At 42.7% G+C, this 12,953-nt stretch overlaps 1 protein-coding gene across 3 annotated transcripts in view; it reads left to right on the top strand.

Annotated features, from left to right (window-relative positions):
• tcf4 (transcription factor 4) overlaps positions 1–12,953 on the top strand; it is a 318,467-nt gene that overhangs the window by 166,991 nt on the left and 138,523 nt on the right. The window lies entirely within an intron of this gene.

The following is a 12,953-nucleotide window of genomic DNA, read 5'->3' as shown; positions in this document are numbered from 1 at the left end:
GCAAATGTCCAGCAACACAAACAATCTGCAGTGCAGCATGTGTTTATGCAACAAAAGTACTTGGTTAGGTTTAAGAAAAGATTGTGGTTCGGGATAAACTAACTACTCTTTTTTAGGTAAGTTAAGTACATTCGTTGAGGTACGTAAAAAAAGTAAGTTCAAAAAAGTCAACGTTGACTTTTGCTTTCACACGGGACACAAACGGCGAACTTCTGGGTGAAAGTCCTGTGTTTGTTTGACCCATCCATCCACCCCCGATCTCCTCCCTACGCAGACTTTAAACGCGGACACTGATTAGAAACGTATTTGTGATGCATCTGGACAATTATTCTGCACTATGCATATTTATATATTTATGTATTACTCTGTTACCTCCAACTGTGCAATATGTCATTTCTATTCATACCTTACTCATCTGTATATCTGTGTTTATATACGGTCTGTTTCTATAAGGGTGTTTATTGTGTAAATATTGTTTGTTTTATTACTATTATTATTATAACATATATAACTATTTTTTCTTTTGAGCTGCTGTAGCACAAGAATTTCCCCAGTGTGGGATTAATCAAAAACAAACGTAATCAAAAACAAAATATGTTTCCCTCGGGAACATAGTTGACCATGCAGTTTAGTTCTATGGGAATGTCATTTTTAGGAGACAGGACTTCCACTTCATGGCATTGGCAGTCTGACTTAAGGCTCTGAAGACTTATTCCATTACTGACACTATGTGTTTAAATGTGAATAACAACGTGTTGAGTGGAAACCCTGCACGCTTTTCTCATTTGTGTGGAGGTACTTGGTTCGTGCAGCAGTCGACTCAGTGTTTGTTTAACAATTTCTCGTCAGGCATCACGGAAGCAAACCGGGGAGCTATACTCTCTATCTCTGTCAGTGAAGTTAACCCTCTCCCCTCTCTGATGTGTCTAACATCAAACAGCATGCTGTCACACACACACACACACACACACACAGAAACTGCGAGTGAAGTACAACAGCTGGTAACAGACACAGAACATAACTAAGTTGTCACTCCTACACTACAGTGCTAACACACACACACACACACACACACACACTGATGCATACACTAAGTTATGAATCTGTCTTTTAGCTCTGATTCTTACATGCACACACACACACACACAGTGTCACACACACACACACAGTGTCACACACACACACAGCGTCACACACACACAAACACACACACACACACACACACACACACACAAACAGTCTTGATCCGTGAGATGTGGGAAAGCGAGCTGATATTTTTCATGTGTGTTTCCTTCATCAGAGCTTAGTTCTGCTGAACTTCTCTCAGATTCTTATCTGTGACAGATGAAGCAACAACTTCCTGGATCCCACAGGCCTTGAACCTCCTTTTAAAAAAGAGATGAATGCAACCTAGGCCTTGGACATTTTTTGGAAATGGATGTATGGCCTTAAAAGTACAGAAAACTATTTCTCACACACTAAGGTTAATATGGACAATCCAGCACAAATTAGTGCATAAGAAGTCACCAAAATGAAGTATTTGAACTTCATAATTAAATACAAAATGAGGGAAAAACTGCAAAAAGTTCCACTTTTGGAAAAAATGCCCCCCCCCCCCCCTTCCACTATAGGCTGGCTACGGGCCTGAGATGTGTTTAGAACTATAGGGCGCAGCTCAGAAATAAGAATGTCCATTATTGTTAATTCTACACTCCTGCATGTGTTTGTTCCTGGTTATAATGACTAAAATGGTTCCACAACTACAAAGTGAAGGCAGCTGGGACTGAGGCATGATGGGAGCGATCAGTTCAAGATGGCACCGCACGGAAGCCAATTTCTCATTCTCTTTTTATCTCTCTTTTCATCTTGGAGTATAAATCTGTCTCTCCATCTATCATTCATTTACTTTGTGTCTCCTCCCCATTCTTCCCTGATGATCCCCCCTTCCCGTCTTCCTTTCTCCCTTTTTATTTTCCTCCATCTGTCCTTCATGTACTCTCCCTTCCTTTCCTGCACTGCCTCTGCTTCCACATCTTGTTTGCCTCTTCCCCTTCTCCCCTTTTCTCTCATTCCTTATCCTTCTCTTCCATTCTCTTTCACTTTCTCCCTCCTTCATCTTTGCCTCTTACTTCACTCCCCCTTTCCATTAATCCTACATTTCCTTCTTTTCTGCCCTTCCTTATGAACTTCTGTCTCCTTCCCTATACCTCTTTACTTTCCTCCCTGTGTCTCTACCTCCCTCTTTCCTTCTCCCCCTCCTCCTTTCCCCCTTGTTCCCTTCATCCTTCCCTTCTGTTTTACTTCTTTCCTTCTTAAATTTCCTACTTCCCCCACCAACCTCCTACCTTTTTCCTTTCTTTCCATTCCCCTCCTTCCTTCCCTTCATCGCTCTGTTCTTCCTTGTCCTTTTCCACTTTCATTCTCTGCATCTCTTTTTCTGTTGACCTCTTTCCATCCCCTCTTGTTTTTTGTTCTTCTCAACTTCCATCCTTTCTTCCTTCCCATCAGCATGTCCCTCCATTCTTTATCAGTCCATTTCCTCCATCTTTCTTTCCTTCTTTTGTTAACCTACTTCTGTTGTACTTCCTACTCTTGCTTCACCTTCCTTACCTGTTTCCTTCCCTCCCTTTTCCCTTCATTCCACCCTGCCTCTCTCCTTCCTCTTGTTCTCTCCCCCTATGTTCTTTACTCCCCTTCTAACCCCCTTCCTACCCCACTTACTTGTCTCCCCAGTTGTGTTTCCATCTTTCCTACCTTTCCTACCTTTCTCTATCTCCTCCCTCTAAACTACTGTCTCTCATGTTTTAATTGCGTGCAGGAAGCTGCCAGATACTGTGAGGTGTAATGTGCTGTCTGATTCCTCTCTTAGTGTTCTTAAATGATCACTATTTATTCATCAAGCCAAGCGTTGAACGCTAATTAAGGAGAAATGCTTTGAACCGCTTTGTGTGTGTGTGTGTGTGTATTTGTGTTTGAGTGAAGTGTGTGTTATTTTGTGTGTGCGTCTGTTTGTATGCATGTGTGCGTGTGTAGTTAGAAGATGGAGGAAGTTGTCATTGGCAAGTATATCCCTTGCTGCTTCGAATGCCACTGCAGATTAGTGTGTGTGTGTGTGTGTGTGTGTGTGTGTGTGTGTGTGTGTGTGTGTGTGTGTGTGTGTGTGTATGTGTGTGTGTGTTGGCTGTCTCTGAGGTTTTTACTTGCTCTGAAATCATTCTAAACATACAACCACACATACACACACACACATATGCCGCAGCTGGTGTTTCAGAGACTCCAATGCGCTGATGTTCATTGCCCGTTTTCTTTGTGTGTTTGTGTTGGCATGGCGGTTCTGCGACATGATTGGCTGTCTCAGTCTTTAACTTTGATAGTGTCAGGCAATCAACTCTGTCCTTACCTCGGATGTAACTGCTTGTTTGAACTTGCCACAAGTTGACTTTGTTAAGGATTTTAAGCTAATTGTCTTTGTCACTTCAGAGGGAATTGAACCTCGTACCCCGGGCAATGTTAGTGCCTTGCTCAAGGGGGCAGAACCTGTAATTGTAGCATGGATACATCTTTAATAATTCAGGTTTTTTTGGGGGGCATTTTGTAGTATTAAAATGATTGAAGTAGTGGCCGGGTGGACTAGGTGGGTGGAGCAGGCGCACATATACTGAGAGGTTTATGCCTCGACGCAGAGGTCCAGGGTTCGAATCCGACCTGTGACGATTTCCTGTATGTCTTCCCCCTCTCGCTCCCCTTTCTCACCTAGCTGTCCTATCAAAATAAAGGCGGAAAAGCCCAAAAAAATTATCTTTAAAAAAAAATAAATAAATACATGATTGAAGTAGCACATGGACCCGACACCTCTGCTGTTCCTGAATGTGTCATAAGGACACAGTAACACTCCCTCTCACTGTGAGGCAGTCAACCACTGACATAAAGACGAGATTAGACTGCATCCGCACTGCTGTTAATGTCCCTCTAAAAGGCCCCTTTATATATCATATCCAGTAGATGGCATTAAAAAAACACACAAAAATACATTTTCAGTCATCATGGAGAAGCTTAGTGATAATGTTGTGTTTCAGGATCACCGTCTTGTTTTTCTTTCACGGCCAGATTACCAACTGGGCAGTCCAGGGCCCCTTTAGTGGGGCTCCATGTTCACACTGTGGCCACTAGTTTGTGGTCATTTGATAAACTACAGATTGGAAATGAATGTCTCACTAAACACATTATAGGCTGAGATGATAGGGGCCCAGAGTGTGTTTAAGGATTTAAGATTTATTATTTAAAGAGCACCTGAACACTGCCTGGAAATCTTGTTTTCTGCTGACCTGCAGTGGTTTAATGTCTCACCTTGCTTTACTGTACTCCTAGCCTGGGTGGTCCAAACAGCGAACAGAGGGAGTGGCTGAGAACGATGACGTTGAGGACGTGCGCTAGTTTGAGTTGGAGTTCCGTAATGGCGGCGGAGAAAGATGCGAGCGAAGCCATTCGGTCCGTTGTGGCCCGAGCAAGAACAATCTTTGCTGAGTTTTGTTGGTGGCCATGATGTTGTGGCCCTCATCCCCACGGGGTTCGACAAAAGTTAGATTTTCCAGCTCGCTCCGTTAGTGGTGAAGGAGTAAGTGGCTAAGGCGAACGCTAGCGATGCTAAGCCGACGTCACGACCAAACGTTAGCGATTGGTTATGGCAGATCCAGAGTGGCTCTGGGCAGATCCAATAGTTTTAAACTTCAACAGACTTGGCAATGGAGAGTGGCCAGAGAGTCTGGTAGGACCAGGCTAGTGTACTCCAGGGTGTGTCGGTACCTCATGACATCACTGTTGGGGACAGGTACAACAGACTAAACAACAAAGTCCACCATAAAGACTCATGTGAGCATGTCCTGATGTCGGCAGAAATTGTCCTGCCAACGCTGGAGAGTATAGGTTTGGTCAGGTTTGGTCGCACAAATGCTGTAGTACACACTTCAATGGCCAAACAGCTTTTATTTATCCAAATAAATGACTATTTAAATCAGCAGCGTCTTTAGTATTAATGTGATCATTATTACAAACTTACCAAAGATACAAACCTATATTATACTAACCTGAATTGAAGGTGCTGTGTAAAAAAATAAAAAAGTTCTATTAATAACAATATAAGTGGATCACAAATACTCTTTTTCCACCAACATTTAAAACGTATATGACTTCTTTCCCATTGCCAGTACACATTTCTGTTTTTTTCGTCTGTGCGTCACGTTTGACATCGGAAAAGCGACGGAAAACTACGGTGGCTGACAGGGGCAAACGCACTGCAACTTAATGAACAACCCGGTCTCACGCTAGTTCGTGAAATGGTCACGTTATTTTGATTGATTGATTCGTGTACAGGTCACGATTTTCTCGTTTATTTCGTGTACAGGTCACGATTTTCGTTACCATTTGACGTACTGCTATGACACTGGGCTGCTCTGGGGGACGCAACAACGGGGAAATGAAACGCCACAACGGGGAAATAAAACGCCACACGCCGGCGACCACACGCGGGAAGCGATCCCTGGGCGCAGGGACACGATCCACGGTCTCTGTGGCACGCAACAATGGTGACATGAAACGCCACACGCCAGCCACAACGGGACGGTTGTGGTTAGGAAAAGAACAACTGGGAAAGGAACCGTCACACGCAGGACACACCGACAACAACGGGACGGTTACCGTTGAAAGGAACGAAATAACGCGGAAAGGAACTGCAACAGGCGGGACGCGATCCCCGGTCTCACATAATCGTGTCCTGTTCACGAATCAATAGATTCAATAACGTGAACATTTCACGAACTGCCATGAGACTGGGTGGTAATGAAACACACAAAAATAGACAAAACAAAAAGAAAATTAAGAAAACATCTTCCTTAATTTGACAACACATGCGCAGCATTTAGCAAACGCGCTGCAAATACACACAACACAACCAAATACACAAACGCGCTGCAATTACAGAAACGATGCAAAAAGAATAGCACACAAACCCAGAAAACAAATGCAACAAAAAAACGCAGCATCCAGATTACACAACGGAAGTTCTCCAGGCCTCTAGGGGGAAGCGCTGAATGGAACAGCTGGATTTTAGACCCCACTGAGAGAGAGAGAGAGAGAGAGAGAGAGCCGGGGCACGTTCAATCTCAGAAAGGTGTGTACTTTTTTGAGATCATAGACTGTAAATATTAAGTCTATGTTTGAGATGTGTTTTCTCTCGTTTGGTGGGTGTGTCTCTAGTTTATTGGCTCAGGTCACAGGTGACACCCAATCAGCAGAGATGTGTCTGTAAACTCATTGTAATAAAAAAGGCAGAGCGCTCTCTCTCACTGGGGTCGAAAATTAAGCTATTCCATGTAGCGCTCCCCCTAGAGGCCTGGAGAACTTCCGTTGTGTAATCTGGATGCAGCGTTTTTTTTTGTTATTTTCATGTGTTTCATTAAGCTGCAGTGCGTTTGCCCCTGTCGGCCACCGTAGAAAACAGATGTGGTGAACACCAAACACAAAAAAAGCAGCACGTAGGCCAGTGAAAATGTTACGGTGGCTACGTTTTTTTAAATACCTGTTAATGATCAAGTCTCTCTTTCAAACTCGGTGCCGTGCTGCTTGTACGATGATGGACGTGAATGAATGCCGATAGTAACCGTTCCCACTGAAGACAAAAGCCAGATGTTAGTTGGTGTTACATGGCTTTTTTGGCCAGTGGGAAAGGGGCTCACGGGATACAAACAGCATCATTTCACAGTAGATTCAATGAATATGTATAGTGCTAAGCATAAAATGAATCATCACTGAGTTTCCATAGTTAAGTCAAGAAATCTTGTCAAACATTCTCTGGTTCCAGCTCTTCAAATCCAAGCATTTCCCTGCTTCTCTCGGTTTTATATGCTGTTGTAAATTGAATATCCCGCGTTCACCATTGGCTCTGAGAACTTTTGTCACAGTTTTTTTTTCTCCACTATTTCTGGCATTTAATAGGGTAAATGATTAACTGATATGTGAGCTGTAGCCCTGGATGTGTATAATGTCTGATGTGTGATGTGTGGTTACAGTGTTTTGGCTCCGTGAGTCCAGTTTTATTCATTGTCTCTGCTGGTTTTAATGTTTCTGGTAGCAGCCTCAGGGCCTCGCTCCCTCAGGAGTGAGTGAGTGTGTGTGTGTGTGTGTGTGTGTGTGTGTGTGTGTCTCAGCTGGAGCGAAGCTGGCGTACAGGTGCGCCGCTGCCTCGCCAGCACTTCCTGGTAATTAATGACTTGTTCCTGCCTCCCTCTCTCTCTCGCTCTCTCTCTCTCTCGCTCTCTCGCTCTCTCTCTCCCTCTCTCTGCCTCTCATAGATGTGATGTTGGAAATTGGTGACATCTCAGTCTTTGCTTTTCCAGTCACATGAGGACAGAGCGTTGAGTAGGAGAATTAGAAATTGAGGATGGGGGAAAATGAGAGGGGGGGTGCAATAAAGAGAGAGGAAGACAGAAAAGTCATGCTCTTTTTTTTTCATAAGAAATCCCCTTTTTTTTTAAAGGGAACATCCTAAAAGGAATAGTGATGTCATACCAAAGGTACCCCTCTAATGTCTGTGTGTGAGTACGAAGCAAAGAGTCAGGATGTGGTTAGCCTAGCTTATAGCATAAAGACTGGACACAGGGGAAAAGAGTTTAACTGGGTCTGTCCAAAGTTTAAAAAAATACACCTACCGAAATCTCTAGAGCTCGCTAATTAACATGTTATATCTCGCTTGTTTACTCCGTACACAAAGAGAAATGTTAAAATGACAATCTGTCGTTTTAGGGGGAGGGGGTTACATGCTGCGCCACAGTCAGCCATCCATCCTGACAACTATTTTATTCTGTTCTTCTCATGTCTGTCTCCGTTCTGCTGTTTGCTCTGAGAAAATCTTCCATTTTTTTCTGTTGTTCTGTCTCTCTCTCAATCTCTCTCTTCCCCAGAGTTCCTGTTCTCTTTCTTTACCCTCTCTCTCTCTCTCTCTCTCTCTATATATATATATATATATATATATATATATATATATATATATATATATATATATATATATATATATATATATATATCTGTCTCTCTCTTTCTCTCTCTCTTTGTCCCTCTGTCTCTCGCTCTTTCTCTCTCTCTTTCTCTCTCTCTCTCTCTCTCTCTCTCTTTGGTAATCTATCTTAGTTAATATCGTCTCTGTGAGCAGCTGGGTACCAAAGCCCAGTCTTCTCTGAGAGAAACTGACCTCTGGTTGTGTGTGTGTGTGTGTGTGTGTGTGTGTGTGTGTGTGTGTGTGTGTGTGTGTGTGTGTGTGTGTGTGTGTCTGAGAGAGAGAGAGAGAGAGAAACATAGAGACAGAGAAAGACAAGATCTTGTAGAAGGTAAAAGAAGCAAGAGACAAAGCGAGGTGGAGTGAACATAATGATTATCACAACAGTATAAGGCTGGAATTGCACATAATATATGAAGATACATATAAATATCTCTGTGGATCTCTGCAGAGCAGGGAGTTATGGGTAACAGTAGGTCGCAGAGGAGCCGACACGTGCAAATCTCAACAACATGTCAAATCAGCTGATTGCCTGAACAAATTTCCTGGTCCCCAGAGGAGGAACCCTAATGACTTTAGTGATCCCCTGACTTAGCAAAGTTTTAAATTGTCTAAAGTTTGATTTATGACCAAATACCTGCAAAAGTAATGACGCTCCCATCATGCGCTAATGTTAGCATTCTAACACGCTATATTAAGAGGCTGACCATGGTAAACATTAAACCTGCTAAACATCAGCACTTTAACATTGCCATTAGGAGCAGTTTAGCATGCTGATGTTAGCATTTAGCCCCCCCTGAAATATGATTGGCCCCCTCTGGGTTCCCAGCTCTTGTCACATGACCAATAAATGTTTCCATGATCACCATCCAAAATCATGATACCATGAGACCAGCACTGGAATAGTTTTTCTAAAAAAGTGGCAGACTGAGCCTATAGGAAATGTGTATTGTATTCGGGTATACATTGTTTAAAATGAAAACAAGTGAAACTAATAATGAACGTGATGTTTTATTTAGCAGAATTACATTGTGTTGTTCTGTCCTATTCAATATTTCCTATATTTCTAAGCAGATTTTCTATGCTGCATTCTAATAAAATGCCCGAGTCTGCGCATTAGTGAACGGGCGGTAGAGCCGCGGGATCCAAGTCCCGCCCTTACACCCGCCCGACCAATCGCGAGTCAATCACAGCTGTCAATCATGATGTTTCACCCCATTTTTATAGCATCAAATAACTAATAAAAACTAAACTTATCAAAAAAATGAACACTTAAACATGTGTCAGTGGGATACAAACTACATTAATAACAGAAACCATCTTTGGGGAAAAATGTATTTAAAGGTACTTTGGACAGCACTCCAATTAATACTTTTTATTGCTACATACTTGGCCCATCTCCCACCCGCTAACATGGAGGGGGCGGGGTTTATGACTTATACTGGCATACTGTACCCACCAGCGGGCCATCGAGATGTTTTGAGATCACTTATGTAATCTATGTATAATAAAAGAGCTGAAATGTTGAGTGGTGTTTAAGGCGCTGTACTCAACATTTAGAACAAATAACATAGCAGCAAACAAAAATGGCTCTGTAAAGATATAGTGGTAATGGCATCCTGAGCAGAGAATGATGTCACACTCCCTCTGTGTTATGTTTTGATGTTCTGGCTGGGCGTGCATGTGGTCGTGAAAAAATGTAGGTGTTTCGACGTATTGGGTAAAGGTCGATGACAGTTTTCTAAGCACAGCCCCTTATAATAGTAACTGACTTTAAATGTACTGTATAACAGAAGGCTTGTGTTGCAAACTGGGGGGTGTGGAGTTGTTTACCAAGCAGGGAAAAGCGGCTATCAATTGCATTGCATTATGGGAAATGTAGGATCTGGTGTTTTTGGAGCTTGACCCATACAAGGGACTAAAACTCAGGATATCTCAGCCTCTGCTGCTGCAATTTTTACCACTGTTTTCCATTCTATCTCATACTGGTCACCCAACGTTATGCAAGTGAAACACAAAATTCCTGGAACGCCCCTTTAACCTTAATCTGACTACTCACATCTTGGTATCCACAATAACTAAATTGTATCGAGCACATAGTGTGTAATGAAGTAACAATGACGGAGACAGCGAGACGAGCAGGTAAAGAGAGACAGACAGAGAGACAGACGGGTATTTTGTCTCTCCTCCAGCTCGTCTGGTTGCCGGGGCGACCGGTCTGGCCTGGCCTGGCCTGGCTCGATTGTACGAGTACGAGAAGAAAAAACAAAGAACAGCAAAGAAAGAAAAGCACCACAATCAATGAGACCCTTTTTGTTTTAGTGGGAACCCCCTTTTACCCTCGACGACACACACTCTCACACACACTGACACACACATGGGCAGAGGAACAGGATGACTGAATCGGTGTGTGTGTGTCTGTGTGTGTGTGTGTGTGTGTGCCTTTGTGTCTGACTCCCTCTCTGTGTGTGTGACTGACTTTATTTAAGACAAGGGCCCTTTTGTTTTAAGCCGGTGAATGGCTCCGAGACCGAGGCTGGCCCTGTAATTGGTCTACTTAGGCCCTGTTTAGCATGAGAAAAGCCGCCTTTGGCCCGGCAGTGCCAAACTAACTTTTGTATTCAGCCACGGAGAGGACGAACGCGCAGATCAGAATTCAGATTAGCCCCCGAAAAACATCCATCCGCCCCCCCCTCCAAACACACTCCTCCACCCTCTGCTTTAAATACACTGCGCACTAATTACTTAACGAGAAAGCTGGGGGGAAAAAATCTGCACTTTAACGGAGTAGTGGTGGAGTCTATTTGAAGGCTCTTTTTCACCTCTTCCCTCCTTGCTAACTTTTTGTGCCACTTTAAAAAAGAAAGAAAGACCCTCTCTTCCATCCTTCTGTCTGTCTTTTATTCAAGCGTTCTCTCCAAATCAGCCCAGACGCCACTTGTTGCTGCCGAATCATTGATTAGCGGGACAATGTGTGAGCGGTTTGCTAAGTTTGAGCCGTGACAAAGAGTCACAGTTAGAGGAGGGAGAAAGCAGCCGAGAGGAGTTAGACTCTGAGCTGTGGAGCTTGGGGAGATGAACGTCTCCACGCCGAGCAGCATGAGGAGGTAAATACCGTCACATGCCACCGTTTGATTCTTCATTATCAGCTCGGCGTCTGGAGTTGGCTTTGTTCCTGGAAGTTAGACGGCTTCGAAATCAAATCCAGTGGGCAGTTCTTTATTTATTTATTTGGCTTTTCTGATGTTGATTGATCAATCGATTGATCTATCTATCTATCTTTCTATCTGTCTGTCTGTCTGTCTGTCTGTCTGTCTGTCTGTCTGTCTGTCTGTCTGTCTGTCTGTATGTCTATCTATCTATCTATCTATCTATCTCTATCTATCTGTCTATATGTCTGTCTGTCGTTATCTTTTTGTACGCTTTTTACTGTTACTGTTTACTGTTTGCTGTTGTAATTTTGGCAGTAAGTGTGCATTTTAAAGCATCACATTGAAAATCACATTTTTCCATTTTAACGTTGTCATACACAGAAAATGAAATTTCAATTTTGATTCAATTATTTCATTTTAATATTGGCAGACATGGACTTCCGTATTAACACTCTATCGACCTATTTAGAGCAGTAATACAGGGTCATGTGTAACATAATACACAGACACACCTGCCTAAACACAAATATGAACTCACTATTGGGTTTACTTTACTCCGAATGACTGTTTGTTTGCTCGTAACATTTAGTGTCGATTCAGATAGATTGGAGCTGAACAAAAAAAAAAAAATCCTGACGGTAGTCAATATTTCAGATATTTGACATTCTCTCTCTTCTGACATTCTGTAGCATTACTAACACACACTGTGTTTAGCATCCGTTACATTCAATATAACTGTGTTTGGCATATTCGACCATATCACCATACCATAGCTAAACATTGTTACCGGTCATCCTCAACACTCCAATTCTGATCAATATTGTCAGTGATCTATATTTAATATGTTCTCAACATTCTGATTATGCTCGACATTTTTCAGATACCTTCCACAGTCACCAGACATGCTATCACCAGACCAAGCTCAATCTTTTAAGATTGAACCTTAGTCTGGGGCGTCTGCTCTGTATTTTTGTACTGAAATAGTCAAATGACTCTGTACGCAATTGGATAGTCCTTCAACCAATCAGACCAACGATCCGGGTGACGTAGCAGCAACAGCGGCATTAACGGGTTGCTGCGCTTCGGTGGCCGCCATGTTGAATGTAAACAAAAAGCTGCTCGCCGTCGCTTCTCTATCGTGGCCGTGTTAAACCCGCCAATAGCGCGCCAGGTGGATAAGCCAGTTTGTGATTGGTCCCTGCAGATTTGTAGACTGGGTATTATATTACAATCGAGGGTTTGATTTAACGTCATTATAGTTCGTATAGTATCACTGAAGTGCCAATAATATGACGCTAAATCAAACCCTCGAGTGTAGTATTGCGATTACTCAACAACAGTTACCAACAAAATAAAAGTTGTACTCAAACTGTTTTCATATTGTTCGCTCTCAAAATTACAAAAAAGCAACAGAGACGACTTGTAGTCCCTCCCTGTTTAGTCGGCCAGTCAACTTAAGCTAACGTTAGCTTTGTAGAGATCGTGGGATTTCCCAAACCGAAAAATTACCGCAAATATAAACACCAAACTGCTTTGCTTTTCTCTGTTGCCATCACGACGTCGTTATATTTGACCTGCTTTTAAAACTAATCGCCACTCTATTTTTTTTTTTTTTATCCCTTCTGCATTTTGACTTTTAAATGGATACGATCTAGTTCTTGATTATCATTTATCTACCCTCTGGCTTGTAGGCTCATACATATAGGCTTGTGTGCTGTTATGTATGTGTGCGTTGTCTGTAGCTGCTAACACTG

The sequence above is a fragment of the Sander vitreus genome, chromosome 16 (genome assembly GCF_031162955.1).
Source record: "Sander vitreus isolate 19-12246 chromosome 16, sanVit1, whole genome shotgun sequence".
NCBI classification, from domain to species: domain Eukaryota; kingdom Metazoa; phylum Chordata; class Actinopteri; order Perciformes; family Percidae; genus Sander; species Sander vitreus.
This window is presented reverse-complemented; position numbering and strand designations above follow the sequence as displayed.